At 35.6% G+C, this 18254-nt stretch overlaps 1 pseudogene; it reads left to right on the top strand.

Moving 5' to 3' along the window:
- The first annotated feature begins 5766 nt into the window (after positions 1-5766).
- On the top strand, positions 5767-8116 carry LOC143648890 (rho-related GTP-binding protein RhoQ pseudogene; annotated as a pseudogene).
- The last annotated feature ends 10138 nt before the right edge of the window (positions 8117-18254 follow it).

The raw sequence follows: 18254 nt of genomic DNA, 5'->3' as shown, positions 1-18254 counted from the left end.
TCCTGGTTCTGGTTTCAATGGCTGTCTTCAAATATCTGTGTCTTTCTCTTTCAACTTCTCAGAGCTCTCCACATTCCATTTGTCTTTTATCATCTCATAAAGTACTCTATCAACAGGATTAAGACCCACCTTGGATTGGCTGGGTCACATCTCCATGGAAACAACCTAACCAAAAGATTCCACACAAAAATAGGTCTTCCCCACAGGGATCAATTAAGAGACCACGACCTTTTATGGAGTACATAATAGTTTCAAATCAGCACATAGGTGCAGAGGTCATAAGATCCCTTATGTTTTCCATTTTACTTTTGAAATCTTATCATAAAGAGCCATTTCGGTACTGAAATTGTACAAATGGGTCCACCACAATTTATAGGTAGTACTTTTTATGACTTGGATCCACCTACAAAATAATATCCTTGAAGAACTTAATAAGAGTACCTCTGGATTTCAACAATTCCTCAATCATTTTACCTACTTTCATCACTGCTTTTATCAAACGGCAAAAATCTATCAGGGGTGGATGTGGTTGGCACATTCTCATCTACCCAGGACAGGACACTGCCTGCTTTGGAGCCCCTGCCTGATTGTCTATTGTGACAGTAATGCTTTCATAATCTTTCTTTCAAGGTTGCTCTGCAGCCACTCACCAAAGCTCATGAGATCTAGAGTTTACTTCTTCTTGACTCTAGATTCACATCAGGCAACCATAAAACCAATGAAGCAGTGTTTCATTAACCTAAGATTTAGAGGTCTATATTTCCTGGACATTTCTCTAGATACCAAGAAGGAAAAACAGTATAATATTAGTAGAAATAACTGTGATTGTTTCATAAAATAAAATTTGTTCTCTGATTCTGGGCCTGACTGGAGCTTGAATCTTAACTTTGACAAAGTAACTCAGGAATATAAAACTCAAAAAAACAGAATGAAAACTGTCCCATACAGTCTCCAGATCTGTATTTAAATATGGTGAGAAAACTGGAAAGCTTGTCACTTTATAAACATGAGAGGAGAGATTCAGCCCATATAATAAAATAATGCTAACAGCATAAAAGGTTTAATCCAACAGTTGTATATACTTTTAGTGAAATTCTGTGCATTCCACTCTGAGTTCTAAGCACCAGTTTATATGCATAATCATACCTGGAAGGATGCCATGTTCAGCACCAGATAATATATTATAGTTTATTAACATTATAAACAGAATATGGTCAGGCAAATGAGTATCATAACATAAACCATACTAGTGATAAAACTACAATAAAGTAACCTAAGTGAGATTTATAACATTTTTCACAGGGAAGCCAAGTTTGCAAACATTCATATTAAGTCACATCTTTTACAACTATAAAATTATTAAGAAATTGTACTTCATTTTCTATTGTTTTTGTGTTAAGATATGAATTGTGTTAAGTAGCTTCACTGAGCTCTCCTTCTTGAATTAACTGTCAATTCTGTGATCTCATTCATCCTCAGAAACTCTGCATAGAGCAAATAATTGTGCAAACTGCTGGGAAGTGGAATCTGACAGATAAAACTGTCAGATTTTACATCTTTTCACTTTAAACTGGACAGAATTTTCAAACAGCAAGGGTTGGCCAGGGATGAAACAGAAACTACATGTTGCTGTGGTACCAGAGAGGAGCTTGAGATGCAAGCAGAGAGCATCTTTTTAACAGTTGATCAGCACTCTCTCCCAGTTCATGAACTCTAAATTAAAAGTTAGTGTATAATCACTGACTAACTCAATCCAAGAACCGAACAGTAGAATAAGTGGGTCTAATACAGCAAAGAGAAGAGGTGGTAATCCTCTTTTATAATCTGCTTGTGCTTTAGTTGTATGATTTATAAATTCAGGTGTTGGTTCCATGGTGCCAATGGATAACTTTTCTTGAAAAAGTAGTGAATACTGAAAACTTCTACTTCAGGCAATATGTCAAATGAAGTTCATTTAACTGGACTCCATATTTCAGAAGAATAATCACAATTCCAAAGAATTTACCATCCTTTGGGAAGTTATAAACACAAGAGAAGTGAATCCAAATACAAGGTATATCTTGGCTATTGGACTGGAGACATACTGAGGCATTGTTTCTACAGTGCAGATACTTTGCTATTAGCAGAGTATTCCCTGTTCCTCTCTTTCATCCCTTAAAACATTGCTGTCATTCTTTTTATTTATCCAAGTGCTGTAATCTTTCAGTGCATTTTTACTATTATTATTTAATGCAAATATTTATCTTTTAAATAAATTAAGGATAAGAAAATATATTTTGTTTTGCCTTATTTGATTCCTTCTCTGTTGTTTTTCTTTTCTTTCTGTATATCTGATTTCTGCATCTCATTTTCCATCTTCCCAAAGAAATTTTAAGAATAAAAGATTCTTGAATTGGATATCCTTATTACCTCTTCACTTTTGAACATTAATTTTGATGGATATGGAATTCTAACTTGGTCATATTTTTCCACTTTTCAATATTCCATTATTTCCCCTTCTTCCATTCACATTTTCTGGTGAGATTACTGCTGTCTTTTTACCCCTGTTATTCTAAAGTCTTTTCCCCACCTCTGCCTATATTCAAGATGAAATGTACATTCAAGTTGATAATTCTAGTGGCCTCTGCAGCATCTTGGCTGTGACTTCCTGTATTCACCAGTATCTCCAGATTTCTGTTTTTCTTTTCATAGTATTAACAGGCTCACCTTTTAAATCATACAATTTCTTCAGTAGATTCAGAAAACAAATTTAGTGAAATACAAAATCTGTGATGAAATAAAATAAGTAATCTGATATCAAAAGAAAAGTTCATAATCTGGGCATCTGTTAAATGAAAGCAAAGCAAAACAAAACAAACTATAGCCAATATTATCCTTCATATGAAAATCTAAATAATTTCTCATGTAGATCTGAAACATTGATAGGTGTTGTCTATCACCACTCCTATTCAGCATTGTACAGAATGCCCTTACTATCACCATGAGGTAAAAAAAAGAAATAAAAGACATAGGAAATTAAGAAGTTAAATTGTTTATATTAACAAACAAAACATTTACCTAGAAAATCTCAAGGAGTTTACTAGAAAGGGACTGGAACTATTAAGTTAAACATGTTGTGAGATAAAATTGTATTGTTATATAGTAAGAGATGGACAAATAAAATGGAAAAAGCATAATTTATATTTAAATATTAGAATCACAAAATGAAGGAATTAAGAATAAATTCAATAATATATGTGCATGATCTGTGCCCTGAAAACTGTGAAACTTTGTTCAGAAGGTGTTCAAAGATCTGTAAAACTGGAGAAATGTATCATCTTCCTCACTCTAAAATGTCACTATTGTTACAATGCCAATGTTCTCTATTTTGATCTGTTTTTGTCCCTACAAAACTATCCCTACAAGCTTCATGTGTTTCAAACTGGCAAGCTGATTCTAAAATGGAAATGTAAACACAATGTTTCTAATAATCAATACTATTATCAGGAGAAAAATAAAATTTGCAGCCTTATTCTAATTAATTCCAAGATCTACTGTAGTGCAATTCTAATCTCATGTAACACTCTTGTTAGGAGAAAAATATAGATAAATGAAATAGAAAAGTGGGTCCAGAAATACACCTACACATATAAGGCATGGACAATTTATTTTGATAAAAGCTATGGGTTAATTTAGAGGGAAGAGGGTAATTGTTTCAACACAGATCGCTAGACTATTTTGAGAGTCATATAGAATGAAATGAACTTTGACCAATATATCATAATAAAAATTTAATTGGAATGCATCAGAAACCTAAATACAAGAGCTAAAACATTGAAACACATAGTATAAAACCTTGGAGAAAATATTCATGACTTCGAATTAATATTGTATAAGCAGGCACAAATATCTTGAAACATAAGAAAAAATTTTCATAAATTGGAGAAAATTAAAATGAAATCCACTTCCTGGTAAAAATATCAAAAATATATATGATATAGGACTTTTATAGAGTATATGCAAATAACTCTTCCTACTCAGGAATAGCAAGAAAAAACATAAATTTTAAAAACAAGCATAGAATTAATAGCATCCTTGAGAATATATTAAAAATGACTGATTTTTACACTTTAATAGGGTGAATTTTAAGACATATGCATCATATGTCATGTTTTAAATGTATGAATGAAAAAGCCTGCATGTAGCAGGTAAATTTCACACCAAGGGAGTTTGTTTACTCTCCACTAATCTGAATTGGAGAGAAAGACTCTTCCACCAAAAGCGGCAGGGTAATCCATACACTATCAATGTTATTGTTATTGAGCAATTGGCTAAGAGCAGCCAATACTGTGACTCCAGGATTTTGAGAAAAGAGTTTAATTGCAAGGTTGACCAGCAAGGAAATAGGAGGCAAACTTGAATCTGTTTCTTAATCTAAGAACTAGGGGGAAATTTACAAGATGGAAACAAATGGAGGCAGGAACAGTGACAGGGATTAGGTTTGGCATATTGTGATTGATTGTTTATAGAATTATGTATATTTGATAGAAATATGTCTAAGGGTTGGATCTTATCATCTTTGTTAAGGGATCATCTTTGTTAAGGGACCCTTCACATTTAATTTGCTTCTGACAAATCCTCATCTCCTTAATTATGGGTCACAGGGAGGTGATTTTTATTCCTAGCATCTCAGGGGGCATTCAAAGAGCAGGAAGCTGTATGTCTGCTTATTCTCTGATTTCCCATTTGTAGAAAAGATTGACCGTCTGTGAAAAAAGAACCTTAAGAAATGATTTTACTAATGGGAAAGGAAGAAACTCTGAATTTTGATTTTTAGATAGCACTCCAAGCTATCTCACCTATGGCAGCAAATTGCTTCCTACTTGAAGAATATTCAACCTAGAGTGGATCACAGTTACCTTCCTGGATGTTCTAGTACAGCTATGTCCCTCTTCTTGATACCCATCCTTTCATTTCTCCTCCTGTGGCTGGGCTGTGCCCTGCTCTCACTTACATTTATATAAAACATAGGCAGAGTATAAAATAGAACAATTTCTTATTGGGCACTTTTGATGTGATAGTGTGGTTCTTTTATGCTTTAAAATTTTAAACTCCACTTTGCAACAATGTGAGAAAGTTTCAACTACTATTTCTACTTGAAAAAGTAAAAAGATTTAAAGAGATACCTCAATGAAGAAGATTAGCTATTACCAAATAAGTACATGAAATGATGTTCAATACCATTAATCATTAGGAAACACAAATAAAAAAGCTCAAAATACCACCATCGGTCCACTAGAAGAGTAAAACTAAAAAGATTTCCAATATCAAATGTTGATTAGGATATGGAATGACTATTATCCAATGCATTTGTGGCAGGATGCAATATGATTCAGGAAAATATGAGAACAGTGTGGCTATAGCAACATATCACAAACTTTAGAATACACTTATCACACTGAAGAATTTATGCATGAAAGATCAGTGTTCACAAGTAATGAATAAGAAATTGAATTATAATCATATTGTGAATGATTACTCCTCAATAAAAAAGCTGCATTTGTATTAAAAAATACAGATACATTTCATTTTCTGTTGGCCTAGAATTTTTATTCCTGTGTGCACAGAAAAGAGAATAAAGCCTTGGGTCTTATAGAAGTTGATTTACTAGTAAGCCTAAGTGCCTACTGCAATTAAAAACATCCTTCCCTCAGTAGAAAACTATGGTTATATTTTTCTTTTTTTTCTGCATGGGCAGGCACTGGGAACAGAACCCATATCTCCAGCATGGCAGGTGAGAACTCTGCCACTGAGCCACTGTTGCCCACTCAATCATGTGCTTCCTTAAACATTAAATATAGTGAGAAATTTTAAATAATTTTACATATAATCGCTGGTTATTCTTTTAAAATTTTTATTCCAGTAACACATATACAATCTAAAATTCTCTTTTGCAACTACATCCAAATAATTTAATTACATTCTCAGTGTTGTGCTATCATTCCCATGATCAATTACCAAAAGTTCTCCATCACACCAATAGAATCTCTGAAAAATTTAAGAATTAAAAATATCTTCCCTACCTCCACATATTGTGTGTACTCTCTGTTTACTTTCATAAATGTATTTTATGCACAAATGTTTTTATTAATTTTGAGGTCAACTTACCTGTTTTTCTTTTGTTCCATATGCTTTGCTTGTAAGCCTAAAACACCATTGCCTAATGCAAGGTCCTGAAGGTGCTTACTTATATTTTCTTCTAGGAATTTTATAATTCTTACATTTAAATTTTCTATTCAGGACTTTGGTCCATTACAAGTTGGCTTTTGTAAATGGTATGAGGCAGGATTCTACAGTAATTATTTTCTATATGGACATACATTTTCCACAGCACTATTTGTTGAAGAAGCTATAATTTCCTGATTGAGTATACATGGCACCCATGTCAAAAATCAGGTGGCATAAAAGTGAGATTGATATCTGAAATCTCAATTCAATTCTATTGGTATATATGTCTGTCCTTGTGCCAGAACTATATTGTTTTATTAATGTGGTTTAGTAACATATATTTTAAATCAAGAACTGTGAGTCTTCCAATAAGTCTTTCTTATATGCTTCTCTGTGTGAATTCTTTTTAAAGATGCCTTTGGCTATTCATCGTTCCTAATCCTTCCACATAAATTTAATTATTGTCTTTTCTAATTCTTCAAAGAAGGTTGCTGGGATGTTTATTGGGATTACATTGCTCTATAAATAACTGGGTAGAATTGACTTCAAGAATGCATTTAGTCTTCCAAAATATGAATAGAGAATGTCCTTCAAGTTACTTAGGTCTTCTCTGATTTCATTTACCAATGTTTTGTAGTTTCTTGTGTACAAGTCCTTTACATCCTATTTAGACTTGTTCCTAGAGATTTCATTCTTTTGGTTGCTATGTAAGTTTTTTTCTCTATATATTCTTCACACTATTTACCATTTGTGTACACTCTCAGCACAGCCTTTGCTGAATCACACAAATTTTGGGATGTTGCATTTTATTTAATTTTACTAAAAATACTCCTTTACTTACATTTTGATTTCTCTATATCTTCTTCACACTGGTCACTAATTGTGTACACTCTCAGAACTGCCTTTGCTGCATCTCATAAGTTTTGGAGTGTTGCATTTTCTTTTTAATTCTACTAAAGATATTTCCTTACTTGCATTTTGATTTCTTCTTTAACTCTTTGGTCATTTTAGAGTACATTATTGGGTTGAGGCCAGGCCAATGAGAAGGCATGAGTGCTGAGCAGTGAGAGCAGCTGTGCATGGTTAAACCAAAGCCTGGAGGAATGAGGCAGTAACCAAGGCAGCAGCAGCACCTTCTGCCTGCTGCCTCCTCTCTTCAGACCTGGATACAGCTACTTGGTGTGGGGGATGGAGTGGAAGTGGGTGGCTGTCTCTCCAAGTGGGCTGGGGCTGAGCCCACAGGGTCTGGGAGGGAGCTCTTGGGGTACCATGCTCAGAGGCTGACTGCCCTCACCGAGGCTCACCAGCCCAGTGCTGATACTCAAGAGTGTGGTGGTCAGCAACAAGGGCAGTGAGCAAAACATGGCTACTTATGAGCTAAATTAATGATGGCTTCCTGGAGGAGTACTTGCCCACTGTCATTGAAAACTGAACAATTGACATCACTGTGGGGAAAAAATAATACCTCCTGAGACTCTATGACATGGATGAACAGGAGGATTATGCCCCTCTGAGCCTTTTTTTTTTTTATCCCACGACTGATGTCTTCCTTATATGCTTCTCTGTATGAATCCAACCCCATTTCAAAATGTGAACAAGGAGTGCATACCAGAATTTAAGGAATGTACACCAAATGTACCCTTTTTATTTATAGGAACTCAGATTGATTTTCAAGATGAGCCCAAAACTTTAGCAAAACTGAATGACATGAAATAAAAACCTATAAGTCTGGACCATGGACAGAAAATAGTAAAATTTGAGTTAGGAGCATGCTGCTATGTAGTATGTTCAGTTTTGACCCAGAAGGGATTGATGACTGTTTTGATGAGGCTATCCTAGCCATTTTAACTCCCAAGAAAAACAGTAAAAAAGAATAGGATCAAGATGTATAAATTGTTTGATTACATGAGAAACATCTTCAGCAGACAAGGAAACTGTCTATTTCTCTCAGAGGGCATACAATGCTGCAGTTATTTTCAGGCTTCTTCTAGATAATGAAACGTTTAAAACTTGGGGGAGGGGACCCGCAAAAAACTGCCTTCATAATTCTATATAGTTACAATGTCTTGTAAAGGTTCAAGAAACAGCTAAATGCATCTGGAGCCAGAATCTGTTATAAATACTTTACTTCAACTAGAAGGTACAATGTTTCAGGAGGCCCATAGTTTTAAACATCATGTTACAGCCACATAAAAAAAAACAGTGCTGTATATAGAACTGCTTGGCTTTAACCATCTACACAGTCTTTATGGAATCTGAGTGACAAAATATCTGCTCATTTTTCTCCAACTGATTATTATTTTAAGTAAATCACTTTCTATTCCAGTATATCCAGAGTGATGAAATAAGGCTAGTTTCATAATTTAAGCTCATTCCAGTCATATAGGAGATGGGCCATACCTGAAAGGATGTTTGAGGTAAAAAATAGAAAATGCTTTAATATTATTGGAGCACAACTTAGGTGTAACAAATATTTCTATATTAAAGCTTAGCATGCTTTCTCTTTTTAAAACATTTTATTATTAAATATAACATATACACAAAGAAAGAAAGAAAAAGCAGTGATTTTCACAGTACACTTCAACAGAAAGATACAGAATAGATTACAGGGTTGGTTGTCACTACCAATACACTATTTCAGGTTTTTCCTTTTAGCTGCTTCAAAACACTGGAGACCAGAAGAAGCATATTTTTGCTTTTTGTGAAAAATAACATATATAAAAAAGCAATACACTTCAAAGCACATTGCAACAATTTGTTCTAGGACAGACTGCAGGATTTGGTATGGGTCACAATTCCACCTCTTCAGGTTTTTATTTCTAACTGCTCTGAGATACCAAGACTAAAAGAAATATCAATATAATGATTCAGCAATCATACTCATTTGTTAAACTCTAACTTCTCTGTACAACTCCACCATCATATTAGGGTTATTTGGGCTATGCCCATTCTAATTTTTCATGTTGAAAGGGGCAGTCAATAACATAGTGTGATGGAACTGTTTAATATTCTGGAGAGCTTGCCCCTCTGCATCAAGGACTTATCTGGTCCAGGAAAATATTTGGAGGTTGTATGTTTCTGAATGTTACCCTACTGCATGGAAGCTTTGTAGAATCTTATACAAATTCCTAGATGTTTTTTAGAATTGGCAGGAATGGTTGTTGTAAAGGTTGGACAAATTATGGTTGGTAACAATGTACAATGGAAACTTGCATGAGAGTGACCTCCAGAGTAGTGCCTTGACTCTATTTGAACTCTCTCTGCCACTGATATCTTATTTATTACACTTCTTTCCCCCCATTTTGTTCAGGATGTCATTGTTGATTCCATGGTCCCAGGCCAGACTTATCCCTGAGAATCATCACTCACACTGACAAGGAGATTTTCACCCCTGCAGCTAGGTCCCACATAGGGGGTGGGCAATGATTTCACTTGCAAAGTTGGGATTGAAGAGAAAGAGGCTGCATCATTGATTGACAATGAACCACCTATCCCCTGCTTTCTCTTAAACTATGTGCTGTGTTTTTTCATAAATCTCCCATTGCCCCACCTGGCCCTGTTTGGACAGTTGCTTGAGCTGGACTCAGCAATCAGCACCTGAACAGGGACAGACAGGGGAACTATTAAAGCATAAAGTGAGGAGATGCTCCAAGGAGGTCCACTGCAAATACTATGGAAAGGTAAGGAGTGAATTGGGTAAGCTAGGTGTAAAATATGGAGTATTTGGAAACTTGATAAATATATGCTGTCCACTAGAGACACTAATTTTTTTCAGTCTCATTTAGAAACTTTTCTTAGTCATGTACAGGATTGTTGCCCATGGTTTCCACAAGAAGGTAAGGTTAATCCTCAAACTTGGGCAAAAGTAGGAGAAGAACTAAAAAGCAGATAAAAGACTCTTGATCTTAAACATACTCTAATATGTACCTTTACTTTGTGGATGTTAATTCATGATCTGCTTTCTCCATATTATGAATGTGTCAAAATGGCACAGTCAGGTCAAGAATCTTCATCCTTTGTTGCCATTATTGACCCTCCTAATTCTACAACAGATGATAAAAAATGGAAGAATGATAAGCCAGGAATAGACGATGACTTTCCTCCAGCATCTCCTGGTCTGCTTTTAATGACTTATCCTGATTTGACCTCGTAAAGGGCCAGATGGTCAAACAGGACCCATTCAGCTTTATGTTCTGGATATAACAATAAATCTCTGGGGTAAAGGCTTATAAGAGCAATGGGGAGCATATGTTAACATTTCATTCTTAGCTCCTGCAATAAAGAATATAATGAAAAATATGGGTTATGATTCACTTCAGAATCCCTCACAAAATTTTAATATTTAAGGACAAAGTTCTTGCAAAGGCCTCAGCCATCCAAACTTATAATTAGGGCTGCTGCTGACATTACACCCCAACCCACACCTTTAACTTGTAAAACAAATGAGCCTGTGAGGGTTGAGCAGTGGCCCTTATCTAAAGAAGAATTAGAGGCTCTAACTCAATTAGTTCAAAACCAGTTTAAAACAGGACATGTAGAAGAATCTCCTAGACCTTGAAATTCTCCAGTATTTGTTATAAAGAAGAAATCAAGAAAATGGAAAATGTTAATTGATTTGCAAAAAGTTAATGCTGTAATTCAACCTTTGGAGTCATTACAACCTGGCTTGCCCATACCAGTTATGATTCCTAAAATGTGGTCTATTGTTGTGATAGATTTAAAAGATTGCTTCTTTACCATAACTTTAGCAGTGCAGGATAAAGAAAAATTAATTTTTGAGGCTGTTCCCAATGAGCTGTCTTTGCATAAAAAATTCATGCACACCTAAGTCAGAGACTATTCAGTGGGAACAAGGGCATGCTGGACACAAGTCAGTACTCATTAATGGTTCCTATGGAATTGTAATGGATTGGTACCCTAAGGGGTATGCAGTTCTGACTTAAAGTGTTCAGCTAAGTTGCTTTGATTTACTCTAAATAATTATTCTGCTGAAATTTATGCCAATGCTACAAATAGAATCTTCTGGCATGGGGTGTGAATGGTAACCCCATCCCCTTTTGTTAACTCAGGTTCTCAACAGATAGCAACTTGGAAACAGGCCATGAGTTCAGCTCCTATTCGTATTTGAAAAAAAAATTGTCCTAGTTTGTTAGCTGCTGGAATGCACTATACCAGAAATGGAATGGCTTTTAAAAAGGGGAATTCAATAAGTTGGTAGTTTACAGTTCTAAGACTGAGACAATGTCCCAATTAAAGCAAGTTTGTAGAAATGTCCAATCAAAGGTATCCAGGGAAAGATACCTTGGTTCAAGAAGGCCGATGAAGTTCAGGGTTTCTCTCTCATCTGAGAAGGCATATGGTGAATACAGTCATGTTTTCTCTCTTGGCTAGAAGGGCACATGGTGAGCAAGGCATCATCTGCTAACTGTCTCTGCTGGCTTCCTGTTTCATGACACTCCCCAGGAGGCATTTCCCTTCTTCATCTCCAAAGGTTGCTGGCTTGTGGGCTTTTGTGACTATTTCATTCTTCTCTAGCTCTCTCTGAATCATATTTTCTCCAAAATGTTTCCTCTTTTATAGGACTTTGAGAAGCTAATCAAGACTCACCCAAATGGGTGGAGACATGTCATCACTTAATCCAGTTTAACAACCACTCTTGATTAACCACATCTCCAGGGAGATGATCTGATTACAGTTTCAAACAAACAGTATTGAATAAGAATTATTATGCCTTTATGAAATGGGATTTAGATTAAAACATGGCTTTTCTAGGGAACATACATCCTTTCAAACCAGCACGGAAATGTATTTTAAAAACTTTTAAAAAGTGAAAATTCTCGTTAAAAATTATATATTGAGGGCGGGCCGCGGTGGCTCAGCGGGCAAGAGTGCTTGCCTGCCGTGCCGGAGGACCCCGGTTCGATTCCCGGCCCCGGCCCATGTAAAAAAACAAACAAACAAACAAAATATAATAAAACAAGAAAATGTTTAAAAATGTTTCCCTTTCTTCCTCCCTTCCTTCCTTCCATCCTTCCTTCCTTCTCTGTCTTTCCTTCCTTTCCTCCCTCTCTAAAAAAAAAAAAAAAAAAAAAAAAAATTATATATTGATGTTTCAAATATGCACTAACTAAAGCATTTTGAGTATTTGATATTCTGACAGTTTAATTTTGATGGTAATTGCATGTGGTGAAATGTTTGCTTGAAGAAATTACTTAAGTATGAAGGATATGAATGATGTGTTTTTATTAATAGGAAAAAGACAGTAGCTTTGTCCTAAGATAAAATGAATAACTGTTACAGAATGAGGAAAATGTAAGACAAAGCCTGAACTGATAAAGTAAGTTGCAGAAGGAAATTATAGTAAAAGTCAAGAAAGATTTAATGGTCTATCTATAAAAAATCTTTAATATCAAATAATATGGTAATGCAAAACTAAATTTTAATTTTCCCTCTGTTAAAATGATAAAGTTTTCTGGACTCTTAGCCTGTTCTAATGAAAATTTATTAAAGTCTTTTCTAAATAATCAGTGTAAAAAAACAGAGATTGATGTGTTTTATCAAAATAACTTATGTTAACTTTTATCATGTCCTTAGTTCTGCAAGAAAAATAAATCATCACGCTTTTCAAAAAAGATTTACTAATTTTCTCTTAGATATTGTTATACTGGCTGAAAAAATGTTTCTTTTCTTGCCCCAAACCAGGTGACTTAATCTGTTACTCTAAAATAGTATTGTTGTAAGTGAATCTGTTACTGGCTAAATGATATTCAAATCATGTAAATACCTAAATTCATTTTAGCCAAAATATTTTAATACTCTGTTTTGTATTTATATAATATATATATATATATAAACTAATTTTACCAAAAAATAGCCATGGATTGCATCATGAGCAAATCAGATTCTAAGGGCCAAATGCAAGGGAAAGTTACATTTGTGGAGTCTGTTCTGTTCACCTGATATTGCCATTGCATGCAACTGATGTTGCTGTTGCATGACCTTGGTAAGAAACAGTTAAACTGTGCAGTCTAGCTGGGAGGACTGGCTATCCTCTTGGAAGGAGGTGTAATTTCATAAAGATATCTAGGTCTCAGGAAGTTCCTCTTGGTCCCTAGCCAGTTCCCAGGCACCAAAGTGGGCACAGTCATGTAAGCTAATTATAATTTGGTCACTATTCTGTAAAAATATTATAAAAACTACATGCAAAATATTTAAAATAGAGCTCATAAATCAATGCTTAAAAAACAAAAAGGGGGAGATACTTTACCTCCTGTGCTGGTCTGAATCTGTGGTGGACCCCAGAAAAGCCATGCCATTTGATACTCATTCAATATTGCTGGGTGGGAGCATTTTGATTGTTTCCCTGAAGATGTGACCCACACAATTGTGGGTGGCAACTTTTGATTAGATGATTTCCATGAAGGTGTATCTCCACCCACTGGAGGTGGAGTTGCTTGCTGGAATCCTTTAAAAAAGGAAACATTTTGGAGAAAGTCCCCTTTTTGGTAGAACCACATGAAAGCCAGCAGATGCCACCATGTTCGTCATGTGCCCTTCCAGCTGAGAGAGAAACGTTGAACATAATCAACCTTCTTTAGCCAAGGTATCTTTCCCCAGATGCCTTAAGTTGGACATGTCTATAGACTTGTTTTAATTGGGACATTTTCTTAGCCTTAGAACTGTAAACTAGCAATTTTTTAAATTCCACCTTTATAAAAGTCACTCTGCTTCTGGTATATTGCATCCCAGCAACTAGCAAACTAGAACACCTCCCCTCACCAAGATTAGCTTTAGCACATTATACTTTTTAAATCTTAAAAACTCACTCATATCAGCTGAATCTCTTCTCCAGGAAGCACTCACATGCTCCACAGCTTTAGTATGGTGAAAAGATTTATAGACAGGCCAATAGAAGGGACCTGATTCTGCTTTAATGTGGGAAAGAGGTTATGTTTGTCTTTTTCCAGAAGGTACAAAGTGACTATTTTGGGTCCCAGAATGCTGTGTGTGAGACACAAACCCTGAGCAGCAGACTGAACCATTGATAACATGGATGAAGGTGTTGATGCTGACCACCCAGAACCAGCAGAAGCACTGCCACCAGCTGACAACTAATACCTCTTCTGCACCTGCTATGACATGGGGACAAATAAAATCTTACCTGAGATGCTGCTGTAATTTTACTATCTACTGGTCAACTTTCTACTCAAAAATTGTTTTTTATAGCTTGCTGTTCTTTGTTCACTCTTCAGGTGGGCTTAGTTTCAGGAGCATGCCATTGGGCTTATGTTCCCTTTCCTCCCATAGTTTCTCCTGCTTCTTGGAATGAACCATCTGTACCTGTTTTTGTAGATGACATCCAGCTTTTGGGAGGCCAGTCAGTGTGCTCCATTAAATATGAACATGCAATAATCAAATATACAGGAAATTTAGTATTTTGGCCTTTATGTTTTTCTTGTAGAAATATTAATGGATGTCTTTTAGTTGGTCAAGAATACCAGATGTCAGTTGGGGGAGCTCAACTTTTTAATTTTGATAATTCTGGTGATTATGATAAAATTCTTTGACTGGTTAGAAAGAGGGAATTTATGAATGACACCGCTCAGATTCCTTTCCAATACCCCCTTTTCCTTATTGTGGCAGCAGTGCACATACTGGTCTTAATCAGCATCCTCCATGGGTTGAGTATGTGCAACCCTTTGCCTCAGAACATAGTACCAGTTTAAGTGGTGACACCTTCACAGTGTTAGATTGGGCACACAATTTAAATAATTTATTTTCCCGTTCCAACCCTCAGTAACCAGGAAGGTTTGTTGCTAATATACTTACAACTAAAGATAGACATTTTGAAAAGGATCTTTGGAGATTAGTTACAGCATCTCAGTCTATTTAACTGTCTTAGCATGGCAATAATGTATTATGTAAAAAAGATAATTACTGTGCTAAAAGAGGAATTATTGTTGGAATTTGTTTACTGTAACTGCATGTATTAACCCTCCTTATGTAGTCCTTGCTGGAAATTTAATTGCAACATGAAAAAATGGCATGTTTGCTATTACTTGCTCTAATGGCAATTTAACAATTTGCCTATCTATACATAATGCTGGCCAAGGCATTCTTATACTTTGTCATCCTGCTATTGTCATGCTGTCAGTTAATTTCAGTGTCCCTGGTACTATAATCTGTGACTACAAGTATTAAAAGAACTACATTCTGGACTTATTCAAAAAAAGTAGTAGGGTTATTTATAGCTGGTATATTATCTCTAGTAGATTTAAAAACCACTGCTATTGTATGTACCCTGGTCTTAAGTCAAATTATTCAAAATGCTAATACTATTAATGGTTTGGTTCACAATACTTCTGTAGCCTTTCAACCTTAACTGGATTTAGATATTAAATTTGATGCTAAACTAAATGCATTGGAATCTGCTGTGGTTCAGCTTGGAGATCAACTCCAAGATCTTAAATTTAAAAAGGAGCTCTTATATCATCCAGAATATTGCAGCACATCTTTAACTGCTTTACCCTATAATGAACCCAAGTGGAATTGGTCACAAGTTCAAAATCATCTGGCTGGCATGTGGTTCAACAACAATGTGAGCCTTGATCTTCAACAATTACATTCTTCTATACTAGATATACATAAAAATACATGCTGATGCAATTGATCCTAAAGAATTTGCTAAAGGATTATTAGATGATTTGTGAAGCTTTAATCCATTCAACATGCTAAAGCACTCTGCTATATATATAATTATTTTATTGTGCTTAATTATTCTTAATTTTATTCTCTTCTCTTCAGTCCTCCAGTGTGGGTACCTCCAACTCCCCTGAAACAGAACAATGATTCATCAACAACACTTAACTTCTAAAATTATTAGAAGGCACTGATGTTATGAATGGGATTCCTTACTAACATAGCTGAAAACATTAAGGAGATTTGCTATTAGCTTAATAGTGATGTTAACTCTTCTCTTTTGTCTTTTTGCTTAATCTGGAAATGTTTCCAAAGAAAGCAACATGAATCTAAATTTAGGATTGCTGCCTTGATCTCTGTCATACTAGTGCTACAAATATAAAGAGGGCATGATCAGGCCCTCTCAGGGCACATTGCCCCTTCCACATTTGCACACCTCATACCACCCTGCTTGGCCCAGAAGATGATTGGTTAGCCAAAGATGGGTAAGATTCCTCAGAGGAGGAACAAACTGAGACAGGCACAGTTGCAAAGGGGCCATCAGGAGAAAATTGGGAAAGCTGTGGAAGGTGGTTTGTTAGCCAAAGATGGGTATGATTCCTCAGGGAAGGAACAACCTAAGCAGAAACAGTTGCAAAGGAGCCATTAGGAGAAAACTTGGTACTCTTCTTGAAGAATAAAAAAGAAGGAGATGTTGGGGCCCAGTTCAGATTTTTCATAAAGCAGGCTTCTGACTGCAGGCAAAGCCACATCAGAATAACATTGGAGGCACAGCCCCTTGGTCCCCTGTGGAATGAGGTCCAGCCTGAGCTGCACCATATCTAATCTGGCCTTACTGTGGTAAAGATCTGCCTTTGCAGTTTCAAGCAGTCTAATTAATGTTCACTCTGTTCTCAAGAAAATTCTGTATCCCTATTCATTACAGCAAGAACATTCTCATGTACTGCACTGCCTTATCTGATATTCTATTGTTGAACAGTATAAAATAAACTTGCACTGGCTTCTCAGAATTGGTTGCCATCAGTCAGGCAATGAACCGCCTAAACCCTGCTAGGTCTCTTAAACTATGCATTGTATTTTTTCATAAATCTCCCACTGCCCCATCTGACCTATTTGGACAGTTGCTTGAGCTAGACTCAGCATATATTCATTAGGGAGATGGGCCTGTAGCTTTCCTTTCTTATAACATCTTTACCTGGTTTTGGTATTATGTTAATTTCATAGAATGTGTTTTATGATAGATAGTGTTCTTTTTTCTTCAATTTTTAAGAAAAGTTTGAGAGAATTCATGTTAGTTCTTTATGGGATGTTTGATAAAATCCCCTGAGAAACCATATGGCCCTGGGTTTTTCTTGGTAGGAAGGTTGTTGATGACTGATTGAATCTCTTTCCTTGTGATTGGTTTGTTGAGATCTTCTATTTCTTCTTGAGTCAGCATAGCTTGTTCATGTGTTTCTAGGAATTTATCCATTCCATCTAAGTTGTCTAGTTTGTTGGTATGTAGTTGTCCATAGTATCCTCTTAGGATTATTTTATTTCTTCAGGGTCTATGGTTATTATCCCCCTCTCGTTCCTCTCATTTCTGATTTTGTTTATTTGCATCCTCTCTCTTTTTATCTTTGTTAGCCTTGCTAGTCATCCATCAATTTTATTGATTTTCTCAAAGAACCAAGTTTTGGTTTTATTGATTCTTTCTATTGTTCTTTTCCCTCTCATTCATTTAACTCTGTTTTAATCTTTGTTATTTGTCTTATTCTATTTGCTTTGGAGTTACTTTGCTGTTCTTTCTCAACTTCCTCCAGGTGAACAGGTACATCCTTGATTTTTGTTCTCTTCTTTTATAATATAAGCCTTTAGGGCAATTTTTGCCTCTCAGAAGAGGCTTTGCTGCATCCCATAAGTTATGATATGCTGATTCCTCATTTTTATTCATTTCCATATAGCTACCAATTACTCTAACAATTTCTGTTTCAACCCACTGGTTGTTTAAGGGTGTGTCATTTAATCTTCATATATTTGAGAAAGTTCTCATTTTCCAGCTTCATTCTATTGTGATGAGAGAAAGTGCTTCAAATAATTTTGATGTCTTTAAATTTATAAAGACCTGTTTTATATCCCAGCACATAATCTATCCTGGAGAATGTTCCATGGACATTAAAGAAGAATGTATATCTTGGTGTTTTGGGTGTAATGGCCTATTAGGTCTAGTTCATTTTGCAAATTATGTTTTCTATTTCCTTGCTGACCCTTTGTCTGGTTGTTCTATCTATAGAGGAGGGTGGCATATTGAAGTCTCCTACTATTATTGTTGAAATGCCTATCACTCCCTTCATTTGTGCCAATGTTTG

Source organism: Tamandua tetradactyla, chromosome 10 (assembly GCF_023851605.1).
Source record: "Tamandua tetradactyla isolate mTamTet1 chromosome 10, mTamTet1.pri, whole genome shotgun sequence".
Classification (NCBI taxonomy): Eukaryota; Metazoa; Chordata; class Mammalia; order Pilosa; family Myrmecophagidae; genus Tamandua; species Tamandua tetradactyla.
This window is presented reverse-complemented; position numbering and strand designations above follow the sequence as displayed.